The sequence below is a fragment of the Botryllus schlosseri genome, chromosome 6 (genome assembly GCF_051294905.1).
Source record: "Botryllus schlosseri isolate E-star chromosome 6, Bs_hap1, whole genome shotgun sequence".
In the NCBI taxonomy this organism is placed as follows: domain Eukaryota; kingdom Metazoa; phylum Chordata; class Ascidiacea; order Stolidobranchia; family Styelidae; genus Botryllus; species Botryllus schlosseri.
The window spans coordinates 17,564,470-17,577,883 of NC_137241.1; the positions used below are offsets into that span (position 1 = coordinate 17,564,470).

At 40.5% G+C, this 13,414-nt stretch overlaps 1 long non-coding RNA gene across 1 annotated transcript; it reads right to left on the reverse strand.

The window, feature by feature from the left end:
- Window positions 1-2,725: 2,725 nt before the first annotated feature.
- LOC145441289 (uncharacterized) lies at window positions 2,726-13,127 on the reverse strand. The gene is made up of 2 exons (XR_013915790.1): window positions 11,203-13,127; window positions 2,726-3,502 (listed from the first exon to the last, which is right to left on the reverse strand). It is a non-coding gene; the product is annotated as an uncharacterized LOC145441289 (long non-coding RNA).
- Window positions 13,128-13,414: the final 287 nt, after the last annotated feature.

A 13,414-nucleotide genomic window follows, 5' to 3' on the forward strand; every position in this document is an offset into this window, starting at 1 on the left:
CGAACCATCGCCTACATATTAAGTCTAATTGTGATCGCGATTACGAGAGAAAGTGTCGTCCAACGGGCGACCTTGCGTTTGCGCTCGCAGAAAGACCGTCGACGATTAAACCATAGTGTTCTAAGGTGCAGTGTTGGGATCAAGTCACTACCTTCGAGTCACGAGTCATTTCGAGTCATTGCACATTTTGACTCGAGTCAAGTCAAGTCAATCGATTTTCAAAGGTGACTCGAGTCAAGTCAAGTCACTCGATTTTCAAAGGTGACTCGAGTCAAGTCGAGTCAAGTCAAGTCAAGTCACGAGTCAAGTCACAATTCAAGTCAAGTTGCCTTTTCCAAGTATGAAGCATGATAACGTCATTGCATTTTGCTAGCTGTCTAAAATACAGGTTGATTGGTCATTGATTTCGAACCGATGAACGAATATAGAGTTAAATATACACGCAAGAAGGCGCTCTATCGCTCACATATAGGCTACGTAGAACTGCTAAACTACGTAAGTAATTGCATAGCCTCAGTTCATAGTTACCATCCAAAATAGAGAATTGAGAAACGATTTGATAGGATATGCAATACATTACCCATTTACAAATTGATATGACACAATTCGAGCCTGCGCCAATTGGTGAGGTAAACTATATTCGAATTCAATTTCAATAAAAGAAGGGGTTTGGTTAAGGTAAGAACAGAGAAGAGAAATATACATTTTGCTATTATATTACTTTATAATACTAGTTTACGACAAAGTTAAGTTGTAAGCTTCGACTTTGTTTGCGGTCAATATATTTGTTAGAGTGAGAGAACAATGGAGGCTCAGTAAAACGCACGATCATTGAATGATTGGTCGCTCTCGCGGGTTACACCAGCGTTTCGTGAGCAAACCGAACAGACGCAAGATACAGTGATTTTTATCGACACCGATTACTTGATGACTTGAAATTGACTCGTGAATTTTGCTCCGAGTCACGAGTCAATCCACATTTTTGATACGCCGAGTCAAGTCAAGTCAAGTCATTTTAGCAAAGTGACTCGAGTCAAGTCAAGTCATACCAAAAAGGTGACTCGAGTCATCCCAACACTGCTAAGGTGGTGTAGACACTAGCGATAACATTAACAAGGAAGCTATGACAGGTTACTCCAGTTGCAATGTAACACGATAACATGCCGTTTACACTGTCTGAAAAACCTTACCGGCAGCAAAATTTGACATCTTAATTTATAAATTGATATCTCATCATCAAGAATTGCGCACCGAAAACATACCGCGCTAACCAAGTTAATTCCTACATCTGATTATAACGCAACTTTTCCCTATGCTCAAGCGGCAGAGAATGCACCTTGGCGACAGCCTTCCCAAATTGCCGATGTGGAACGATCGCTAGTGTCTACACCACCTTAGAACACTATGATGAAACATAGGCATAAATTGATTAACGCGTGTTGGCCGCAGATTTCGAAATCGATATGTCCAGGCGCCGAATAATCCAGTTCTTGCAAACTGAGCCCAGCAATATACAGCAGACCCGCAATATACTTAAGTAACAATAATATCGACGTATCAACTTCCAAAAAGTTTCGCGCTTCGCGCGGCTAGTGGCCCGCGCGATGGTTCGCCAATGAAATGTGGCCCTTTGGTCAAAAAGGTTGGCCACCCCTGGCTAAATGCATATCTGCCTTCCATCTGTCTGTCTTGGAATCAACTATAATAAAATTGACCAATCTGGATTTATGTCGGCAGAAAGAGTTTCTATATAATCTCAAAATATCCCATTAATAAATACCGCTATTTGTCTGTGTGTTGTCTTCCGTGTATTATTGTATAATTTGATTTTCTCTCGTCTCTTGGTATGACTACCGTTACAGCGGACTTTACCTAGCGTTAATTTTTTATTATTGTATTATTACGTCGTACTTTACCAATTTGGTTTTCGTTTGAATCTCTTTCTGTATGCTTGTTATTGTGCCGTTAACTCTCGATAAGGGGCACAGGAAAAGTCTTCGAGTTAATAAATTCTTTGCTGCGATGAATGTAGTTGTGAAAGCAATACTCAAGTTTAGTACCACCAACCATATTTTCAACTAACCTACGGTAGGTTAGTTATCTATAATCGTACACCCTAAAACTATAAAAGGGTGTTCCCCTCGGATGAGGTTTACTGGGGTGTACATACCAGATGACCGATGACTAGCTATCACATTAAATAGACAAGTTTATGCTGCAGAACAGGTTGTTCAATCATATCAGCTGTACGCAACCTGTAAAGTACATACCTATTGTGATGTCATAAGGAGTTGCTTTTCATTGGTTCTTATTGGTTCCTTTCGCAGTACATTCTGAATTCATACTTCCTGCGAGATGCTTTTAAATAGCGCCGCGTACATAATTGCAGAGGCGCAGCCAGGGAGTCTCGGAGGTCGATTTGAAAATCACTGTGTTAGATCGTTGCAGCCTTGTTTTTTTGTTTGTATGTTTGTGGTATTCATGGTGTTTGTCGACTACAATAATTGTCATTTACATCAGGCTGATATTCTTCATATTTATTCGTATCTGTCGACTTGCAGCACGGTATAAGACACCGCTTACACGGATCACATGGCGAGGAGGGGCCTAGATAAACCTCCAACACTTAGGTAGGAATTCTGGAGTCGACCTCAGACTAGAACCCGCAACCCATTGGTGTTGCAGCTGTGGTTTATACCACTATCCGCCATCTCGCCACACATCGTTGCAGGTTGCAGCCTTGCTCATCTATGTTTCGATTAGGCCAGGGGTGGCCAATCTGCGGACATACGGCCACATGCAGCCGAAAACAATAATTATGCTGCCCGCCGTCTACACATAATCAAATTACAGTGGCCGTCAATTAGAAATTTGAATTAACGAAGAATTTTTCGTTTTAATACAATAGTGTTTTTGCGATCTGAACCCACCATGCAAATGCGAATCTCAGAGGAAATAATGCGGCCCATAAAGAAATACCACGAAGGCTTTTCTGGTATGTTTGGGCAATTCCAATAAATTTTGACTATACCGACAATCCTGATGGGAGGTCAAGAAATAACATCATGCAACAAAAGATTTAATAAAAAACAGAAGTGTATCATCAATACTTTTTGCCCAAAATTTTCAATGACATTCCACCATCAGCTCTGCCGGAAATCTGATCACGTGGGCTGAGAAAGGATAAATATTTGACAGCAAAATGTGAATTTACTAATTTATTGACGAAATTCATTCACGAGGTTGAAATAAACGAATCCTGAATATACTCTTCCTGACATTTATACTCGCGATCTTGGTACATACATAGTATAAGCTTGCTGGGATGTGCTGTTTCTGCAATCGGAAACTATTATACGCAAGTTAGGCTATATCTCAATAAGTCAGTGATGGCACAGAACACCACAAGGGCTCTCTGCCGTGTGAAGTTCCCTGTCGCCAATTTCACACGAGTATTTGTAGTCCAAATGGAACAAATAAGACTTTTCGATAAGATGCGGCTCTATACTATAGTATATATCAGTGGTTCTCAACCTTTTTCGCCTCGCGGACCGGTAAAATTTCAAAAAATGTCTGGCGGACCGGTGAACTTTCAAAATTGAAATGAAGCCAAAATGTTAAGTATGCAACCGTTTTTTGCAACTATATGGTGCTAGATAGTGACATTTAGAGGGTCTTGATTGCAACTAATTATCTTCATGATGGCATCCATGTGGTTTTATGGTAGTGAGTCTGCTGAGTCGAGGTGAAATTTCCTCGTCCAGATAAACGTGCTACTGCCGAGAGTCGTTTACAGTCTTTTGTGCCGAAGGCCGTAGGTTTAACCGACCACGCCAACACTAATAATATTATTGTCTTTGACAATATCGCGAGAGAATATGTGTTTCGGGTTAGAACCAAGCACCTTGTCGTGCTACCTTGCTCATTGCCCACTGCCACCAGTCGCAGGCTACTCTGGCAACTGCGAATACAATGCGTGCCGCAGGAAAATACCTTACAGCAGCTATACCGGCCATACGCAAATCCGGGCAGAAAAATGACTTCGTCATCCCACCCCCAAAACATTGGTCTTGGGCCCCCTCAGGGCGATAAGCCAAACTTCCGGGGGCTGTGCCCCCAGACCCTACAGTTGGGTAGATGTTTTCACCTGTACTTGTGAGCACATTAATTCTACTCAGTGTAAGCAGAGAGTTTATCTAGCTTAATCGCGCCAATAGCGAAAATTTTCGATCATTCATGACTGAATCGGTTTACTCGCTGCCGGATATTTGACACAACTTTCAGAGTTCCATGTTAGCCCAGGCGTCATTATGTGTTGGTACGTCGTAGCGCGGTAATGGCTGACGCCGAAATGCCTATTTCTATAAACCATGCGTATTTCTCGGAGAAGGGCACCTATAAGCGAGGCAGTTAGTGACACTAAATCGCGCAAAGCGCGAAAAGAAATTGAAAAATGCTGGGATCAGTTTCAAAAAAATGTACTATGATTTAGGTTCATTAGCCAAATAATTTTGGGCCCTTTTCAAGCTCGGCCCCTCTCCAATTGGGTGGTTTAGGGTGCACCAGTTACGGTCCAGCACAAAATGAATGAATCGAAAACGAATGATCGCGCAAACTGCGCTGTTTAGCGATGAGTCAGCTCGTATCCGCATTAGGTTTACTATACGGAATCTTTGTCAAGGGTGTACGAGTTTTGAGTATAGATGTTAAAAGAGTGTACCAGGTTGAAGTACACTATTTTTGACCATTACGTTTTCTTCTTCTCTGGGACAAATATACGGGCCTCACAGATGCAGTGGGTTGATCGCTATACTGCACAGATATGTTATTTCCAATAACGTAGCTCTGAGTAGCTTATTGCATGGTGTCGTATGCTGCGACATGACCAATCGAGGTTTACTGCCACCCGCGATCGAAAACAGTAACAAAACTATGTTTCTCAATATTAGTTGCAAAGAGCGTACAATGTCAGTACTCGAAATACTCGATTCAGATTAGAGTACTCGAATTATTGTGCTCAGTAGGGATGGTGTGAACCCCTGAAAGGTTCAGGTTCGTGTGAACGCGAACCTTTTTAAAAGGTTCTGTGTGAACACGAACGTGAACCTCATGACGTCACGTGACGTCATATTGCTAATTCCAACCCTATCTTTCAATGAAGTTATAGCCTATATTAATGTACACAATACCTAGCGACGACTTGGGCCACATAATGCAACAATTCTGAAGTACATATTGGCGTTTTAAACGTCGCTATATGTATCAACTGAGGCAATCAAAGGATATAATACTACCATAAAATCAATATCTTTCGTCGCTTTGCCAACAATTTTGAAGAGGACTTACCAGGGAATATACGCTTATCCCTTATCGGTCTAGGCCAGACCGGACAATGTATTCGGTGTCTGAGTATTGCTACATTGATATTGATCAGAGTGTAAAATGGGTTTCTATATTTGCTACCGATATTACCTCATTAAGAAGTTATACAACAGTAGCCAACTCCTCAATCGCACAGATTTGGTTTTAATGATGCAGTAAAGATACGAAGTCCAAAGTGACCCCATACGCCTTCTCGAATTTTTACATCAGAAAACGATATCAATCTTATTGATTGGTTGAATAAGTATCCTTCGCTGACTACGTATTTCGCTCGTGATGTTGTGTGATTGCGGGTCAAGCTCACAGCAGAGAGTCACTAAATATTCACAAACGGAAAACTGGATAATTCGCGCAAACTTTTGTAACAAAGCAAGTAAAACATATGAGATTGTCAAGGTGCATGCTCGTTTAGTGTTGATTTTGAATGCTGCCAGCGCCATGCATGGAGTGGCCCGCAGTTGAAATGCAATAGATTTGAACCAATGATGTTATAATGAAGTGAAAATTACAATATATGAAAAAGGTTCACAGTGCAGAACCTACCAAGGTTCTGTTGTGAACGCGAACCTCTAAATTTCCGAAGTTCACACACAGAACGCGAACGTGAACCTCACGTTCACACCATCCCTAGTGCTCAGCCCGCACTGATGTACATATGCAAGACTCACTTGCAGGGTCAAGTTACACACCAGAGTATAGAACACAATATAATTGACATTAGGCCTATGCAATGCCAGGATTACCACTAACTGACAAAGAGACAGATAACACATTTAGTGTCCACTTCAACGTGTGACAAGATATCTTGCAAGATTTGGGGTTGACTTTTGTATTCTACGCGAGTACAAACATGGTGCAAATTAATTCATGATTTGTTTAAAAATATTATTGACTAGCTAGTTAAGTGGGATATTGCGATTTCACAAGACTGTCTCAGATGTGATAATTTGAAAATGTTAAATTTAAAAAATGTTCACTTAGAGTAAAATAGCCTATACATTTATCTGTTTCTATATATATTGTGAGAAATCATTGAGATGATCAGTGTTTCAACAAAGATAAATATTTATTACTATTACAAAAATACAAATTAACATATCTAGGTAAAGGTATTGAGCAAATTAACTATTTCTGGCAATCCATTTATGCGTGTATCAAACTGGTAGCCTTCGCATTAAACAGTACGCAGGAAGTAGGGGAGATGTGGTACCGATGGATCAAAAATTGGAAAATGTTCGCTGGCCCCAAAATGTTCAGCCGAAAACAGCAGATCTTTTGCTGGCTCGGCACTTTGATACAAGCTCTACCTATCGCGCACATATACATGAATATCCGTCTTTTCAAAAAATATTTATGGACGTTTAAAATTTGTTGCTCGAACGTGTCATCGGTCCCCACCCGGTGGGTCCAATGACACACGACCCGGGGACCTATGACACATATACCCTAAAATACTCAGATGTGACAACTTTTCTTGCTCAGTATTATAATCTAATCTACAGCAAGCCAAACAAGAATTTTCGGTCGCAATCGTCAAAAAATAGATTAAATATTGACTCAAATGTTGTCATAAAATCACGTTTCGATTTAGGCTCGGGCTTATAAATTTGAGGGTACATACATATTACCCGAAAATCGACAGTGTGACGTCCAAAGACCTCGTTATAGCGATAAAACATCATATTCAATTATTACATAAAGATTTTCTGTACGTAGTCATGTTTCATTTGTTTCATGATTAGTATGCTTGATTATTTTGCTTGATTTGGCTATTGTATCATCGGTCCCCACCCTACTAATTTTGTACATGAATCGAAAAAAATTCCACTCAAGGAAAGAACTGAAAAAAATAATAGGTTCCATTATATAGCCTGATACAAGCCCTAGACTTCACAATAAAAATGATTGCTGGTTTGTTCGTGTTGAAGGTTACGAAGAAAAATGTATATGTCGATCTAAATTTAGTTTACACCCCCCAAAACAAAAAACATCTGTGAGAGACCCAATAGTTCGCGCACGTCGAATTTTTTTGTATGTGAGGAAAGATGTTACCAGCATGCAATTGTAGAAAAGTTCACGGAGTGTAATCATGGAATTATCATAGAGAATTTTCAAAGTATTTTCGGTCCCAGTGATCCATCGGTACCACATCTCCCCTAGCTCTTGGTTTCATAAAGGTTGCTGACTCATGTTCTAGCGCATTTTAATTACGCGATGGAAATCATTCTGATGAGACAACAAACATGCTAGTTCCTTTTTGAAAAACAGTCACAATATAAGAGCTATGCTTTCGATGTATTATATTTTCGCAACCTTCTTTTCAATCGCGTTTTCTCCCCATTTTGAACGGTTTATCACGGGACCCTAAACACGTGCACGTGCATTGTACTGTGCACCTCGTGACTGCATGGGTCACAGAGACAAATTCCTTCGTGCATCACTTTCGGTTACTTCTATGGGTGACGCCCTAAGGATTTCATATGAACAGCCCTAATGTGCATTCGATGTTATACGAGTATATGGAAATGTGGGACTACTGCATCAGCTCTATGTCGAGGATCGCGAGTCCAAGTAGTCCAGTACTAGCTAAGCAGAACCATAGATTTACAACATATAATTGATAGGTGAATGACTAAGAAGACTTATTGCAAGAGGGCAAGTAATGAGGTAGTCATGGTGTTTACAAACTGAAATATATACTCTATTTCTACACTAACGTGATTCCCAATATATGTTCATTAAGAACGTTGAATATCTTGATTTCGTATGATCTTACGCGCATTGAGTCATTTACAGATGCTACGCGGCACGGAAACGGCATCGCAAAGACTAAAAACATCCGACGCAGACCAAATAGCGCATTAAATTGGTCTGTAATCAACTAAAATAAGTCGGCTTGCATGTAATGATGATCAATAGATCGTGATTGGTACATACATACTTAATACTTGGGAATGTGATTTGAAATATTATCGCTTCGATTTCATCGCGGGCCTATATGTTGGTGGCTACTTCTTTCTCAGCTTACTTGTTCACTTCAGGTGGGTTCATTTTAATAAGAATTTTCAATTCCAAACACCACAAGACTGCGATGCAATGAAAAGATAAGAAGGCGTCGAAACGACTTGGGTAGCCTTTGAGATCAGACACCCACCCGAGCCTAGGCGATGTAACGAGGCTTGCTTGTAGCACGGCTTAATCGCGCTCTACTGTCCAGTGTCCAGTGTCCAGGCAGCTCGATTGACGGCTTAGCGCAGATAGAAAGTCATAAGACTCAAGCGGGGATGCTATAGATAGAATGGTCCTCAGTCCTCAGTCGTCACTCGTACTCGAAGCGCACAGTCCATCGGCGTTTCAGCGGCGAAATATTCACTACATGACTTGAGACGTTATACGACGGTAATTCTTGCGAAACCGTTACGTTAGGGTGAATTTTAAACACAATCTAAACGCCTTGTTACGGTAGACGTAAGCCTGCTGTAAGCGAGCTACCGGAGATTCGATAAGGCATCATAAACAATGGGGATTTATAGGGGATAACGTTTCACCCAGCGCTGAAGCGAATCATTTGTTAACGGTGTTTCAATCTCTCCCGCCGCTATAGTTTGTAGCGGTTATTTCGTACAGCATGAAACTATGCGTGCTTACTGCTGGTACTTGCCAAAACACCGTAACCAGCATGTATTCAGGTGTGAAGGTATCTTTTGACAGATATAGTATACAGTAAGAAATATGAGATTTTTATCAATACATATATAAAGCCGCAGCTATAGAAATTTGCAGGAAGATTTACATAAATCATAGGCATATATGGCATCTCGAACTTCCCGACAGCTGGTTCCAGTCGCGTTCGTGCGTTACTTATAGGTAGGACATATCCCAGGATAGCCTGCATAGCCGGAGAAGGGCGCGAGTAACGAGTAGCAATGAAAAAAACATTTTCTCTTTATCGTTTCTGAATGGTAACATTACATATGCATACAATTATGTAAGGTAATTAGTTGGATTATATATTGGAATGCGCAAATTATATTCAGAGAGATTGTGATCAAGCAGTACCTCACTATCGTTGTCGCTTAAACTCCAATCCAATGTACTCATCCAAGTCAGATTGATTAGTGGAGTTATCACGCGAAGACACACACACCCATAAGAACTGACCAATTTCCGGTACACCCGTACAGGGCTGTTCGAAAATAACTTTTTTCCCGGATTCCAGCCATTCACTGATTAAATTGTCAGGTTACCTTAAAAAACGCTGCACACTAAATTTGGTTCAATTCTAACAAGTATAGGACTCCGCAGATCCAATTAAAATTTTTAATTTATTATGGAAAATAAAAAAAAATCAAATTTTTCTGCCAACCCCATGAAATTGTTGAGCTGTCTTCAAAGACGTTGCAAAACAAATTTGAGTCAATTCCGACCAGTAGAAGCGGAGTTATGTGAGTTTTTCGAAGATAATCCGCGGATTATCCTTGATCGGTTGATAATCCGCGATTTATCAACGACAAACTCACATAACTCCGCTTCTACTGGTCGGAATTGATTCAAATTTGTTTTGCAACGTCTTTGAAGACAGCTCAACAATTTCATGGGGTTGGCAGAAAAATTTGAATTTTTTTCTTAATTCTCCATACTAAATCAAAAATCTTAATTTGATCTGCGGAGTCCTATACTTGTTAGAATTGAACCAAATTTGGTGTGCAGCGTTTTTTAGGGTAACCTGACAATTTAATCAGTGAATAGCCGGAATCCGAAAAAAGTTATCTTTGAACAGCCCTGTACAGGCACAGTACAGTACAGGCACAGATAAACGTGCTACTGCCGAGAGTCGTTTACAGTCTTTTGTGCCGAAGGCCGTAGGTTTAACCGACCACGCCAACACTAATAATATTATTGTCTTTGACAATATCGCGAGAGAATATGTGTTTCGGGTTAGAACCAAGCACCTTGTCGTGCTACCTTGCTCATTGCCCACTGCCACCAGTCGCAGGCTACTCTGGCAACTGCGAATACAATGCGTGCCGCAGGAAAATACCTTACAGCAGCTATACCGGCCATACGCAAATCCGGGCAGAAAAATGACTTCGTCATCCCACCCCCAAAACATTGGTCTTGGGCCCCCTCAGGGCGATAAGCCAAACTTCCGGGGGCTGTGCCCCCAGACCCTACAGTTAGGTAGATGTTTTCACCTGTACTTGTGAGCACATTAATTCTACTCAGTGTAAGCAGAGAGTTTATCTAGCTTAATCGCGCCAATAGCGAAAATTTTCGATCATTCATGACTGAATCGGTTTACTCGCTGCCGGATATTTGACACAACTTTCAGAGTTCCATGTTAGCCCAGGCGTCATTATGTGTTGGTACGTCGTAGCGCGGTAATGGCTGACGCCGTAATGCCTATTTCTATAAATCATGCGTATTTCTCGGAGAAGGGCACCTATAAGCGAGGCAGTTAGTGACACTAAATCGCGCAAAGCGCGAAAAGAAATTGAAAAATGCTGGGATCAGTTTCAAAAAAATGTACTATGATTTAGGTTCATTAGCCAAATAATTTTGGGCCCTTTTCAAGCTCGGCCCCTCTCCAATTGGGTGGTTTAGGGTGCACCAGTTACGGTCCAGCACAAAATGAATGAATCGAAAACGAATGATCGCGCAAACTGCGCTGTTTAGCGATGAGTCAGCTCGTATCTGTTCTGTACTTATCGCCTTCAAAATTGCATCTTGAAATTAAGGTATGAAATTGTGATATACCTGGCGGACCGGCAGGAATGTCATCGCGGACCGGCACCGGTCCGCGGACCGGCGGTTGAGAACCACTGGTATATATGTAATCGAAATACGGCCGTGAATTGCAAACAAGGTTGAACGACTCCGCATTAGGTTTACTATACGGAATCTTTGTCAAGGGTGTACGAGTTTTGAGTATAGATGTTAAAAGAGTGTACCAGGTTGAAGTACACTGTTTTTGACCATTACGTTTTCTTCTTCTCTGGGACAAATATACGGGCCTCACAGATGCAGTGGGTTGATCGCTATACTGCACAGATATGTTATTTCCAATAACGTAGCTCTGAGTAGCTTATTGCATGGTGTCGTATGCTGCGACATGACCAATCGAGGTTTACTGCCACCCGCGATCGAAAACAGTAACAAAACTATGTTTCTCAATATTAGTTGCAAAGAGCGTACAATGTCAGTACTCGAAATACTCGATTCAGATTAGAGTACTCGAATTATTGTGCTCAGCCCGCACTGATGTACATATGCAAGACTCACTTGCAGGGTCAAGTTACACACCAGAGTATAGAACACAATATAATTGACATTAGGCCTATGCAATGCCAGGATTACCACTAACTGACAAAGAGACAGATAACACATTTAGTGTCCACTTCAACGTGTGACAAGATATCTTGCAAGATTTGGGGTTGACTTTTGTATTCTACGCGAGTACAAACATGGTGCAAATTAATTCATGATTTGTTTAAAAATATTATTGACTAGCTAGTTAAGTGGGATATTCCGATTTCACAAGACTGTCTCAGATGTGATAATTTGAAAATGTTAAATTTAAAAAATGTTCACTTAGAGTAAAATAGCCTATACATTTATCTGTTTCTATATATATTGTGAGAAATCATTGAGATGATCAGTGTTTCAACAAAGATAAATATTTATTACTATTACAAAAATACAAATTAACATATCTAGGTAAAGGTATTGAGCAAATTAACTATTTCTGGCAATCCATTTATGCGTGTATCAAACTGGTAGCCTTCGCATTAAACAGTACGCAGGAAGTAGGGGAGATGTGGTACCGATGGATCAAAAATTGGAAAATGTTCGCTGGCCCCAAAATGTTCAGCCGAAAACAGCAGATCTTTTGCTGGCTCAGCACTTTGATACAAGCTCTACCTATCGCGCACATATACATGAATATCCGTCTTTTCAAAAAATATTTATGGACGTTTAAAATTTGTTGCTCGCACGTGTCATCGGTCCCCACCCGGTGGGTCCAATGACACACGACCCGGGGACCTATGACACATATACCCTAAAATACTCAGATGTGACAACTTTTCTTGCTCAGTATTATAATCTAATCTACAGCAAGCCAAAGAAGAATTTTCGGTCGCAATCGTCAAAAAATAGATTAAATATTGACTCAAATGTTGTCATAAAATCACGTTTCGATTTAGGCTCGGGCTTATAAATTTGAGGGTACATACATATTACCCGAAAATCGACAGTGTGACGTCCAAAGACCTCGTTATAGCGACAAAACATCATATTCAATTATTACATAAAGATTTTCTGTACGTAGTCATGTTTCATTTGTTTCATGATTAGTATGCTTGATTATTTTGCTTGATTTGGCTATTGTATCATCGGTCCCCACCCTACTAATTTTGTACATGAATCGAAAAAAATTCCACTCAAGGAAAGAACTGAAAAAAATAATAGGTTCCATTATATAGCCTGATACAAGCCCTAGACTTCACAATAAAAATGATTGCTGGTTTGTTCGTGTTGAAGGTTACGAAGAAAAATGTATATGTCGATCTAAATTTAGTTTACACCCCCCAAAACAAAAAACATCTGTGAGAGACCCAATAGTTCGCGCACGTCGAATTTTTTTGTATGTGAGGAAAGATGTTACCAGCATGCAATTGTAGAAAAGTTCACGGAGTGTAATCATGGAATTATCATAGAGAATTTTCAAAGTATTTTCGGTCCCAGTGATCCACCGGTACCACATCTCCCCTAGCTCTTGGTTTCATAAAGGTTGCTGACTCATGTTCTAGCGCATTTTAATTACGCGATGGAAATCATTCTGATGAGACAACAAACATGCTAGTTCCTTTTTGAAAAACAGTCACAATATAAGAGCTATGCTTTCGATGTATTATATTTTCGCAACCTTCTTTTCAAACGCGTTTTCTCCCCATTTTGAACGGTTTATCACGGGACCCTAAACACGTGCACGTGCATTGTACTGTGCACCTCGTGACTGCATGGGTCACAG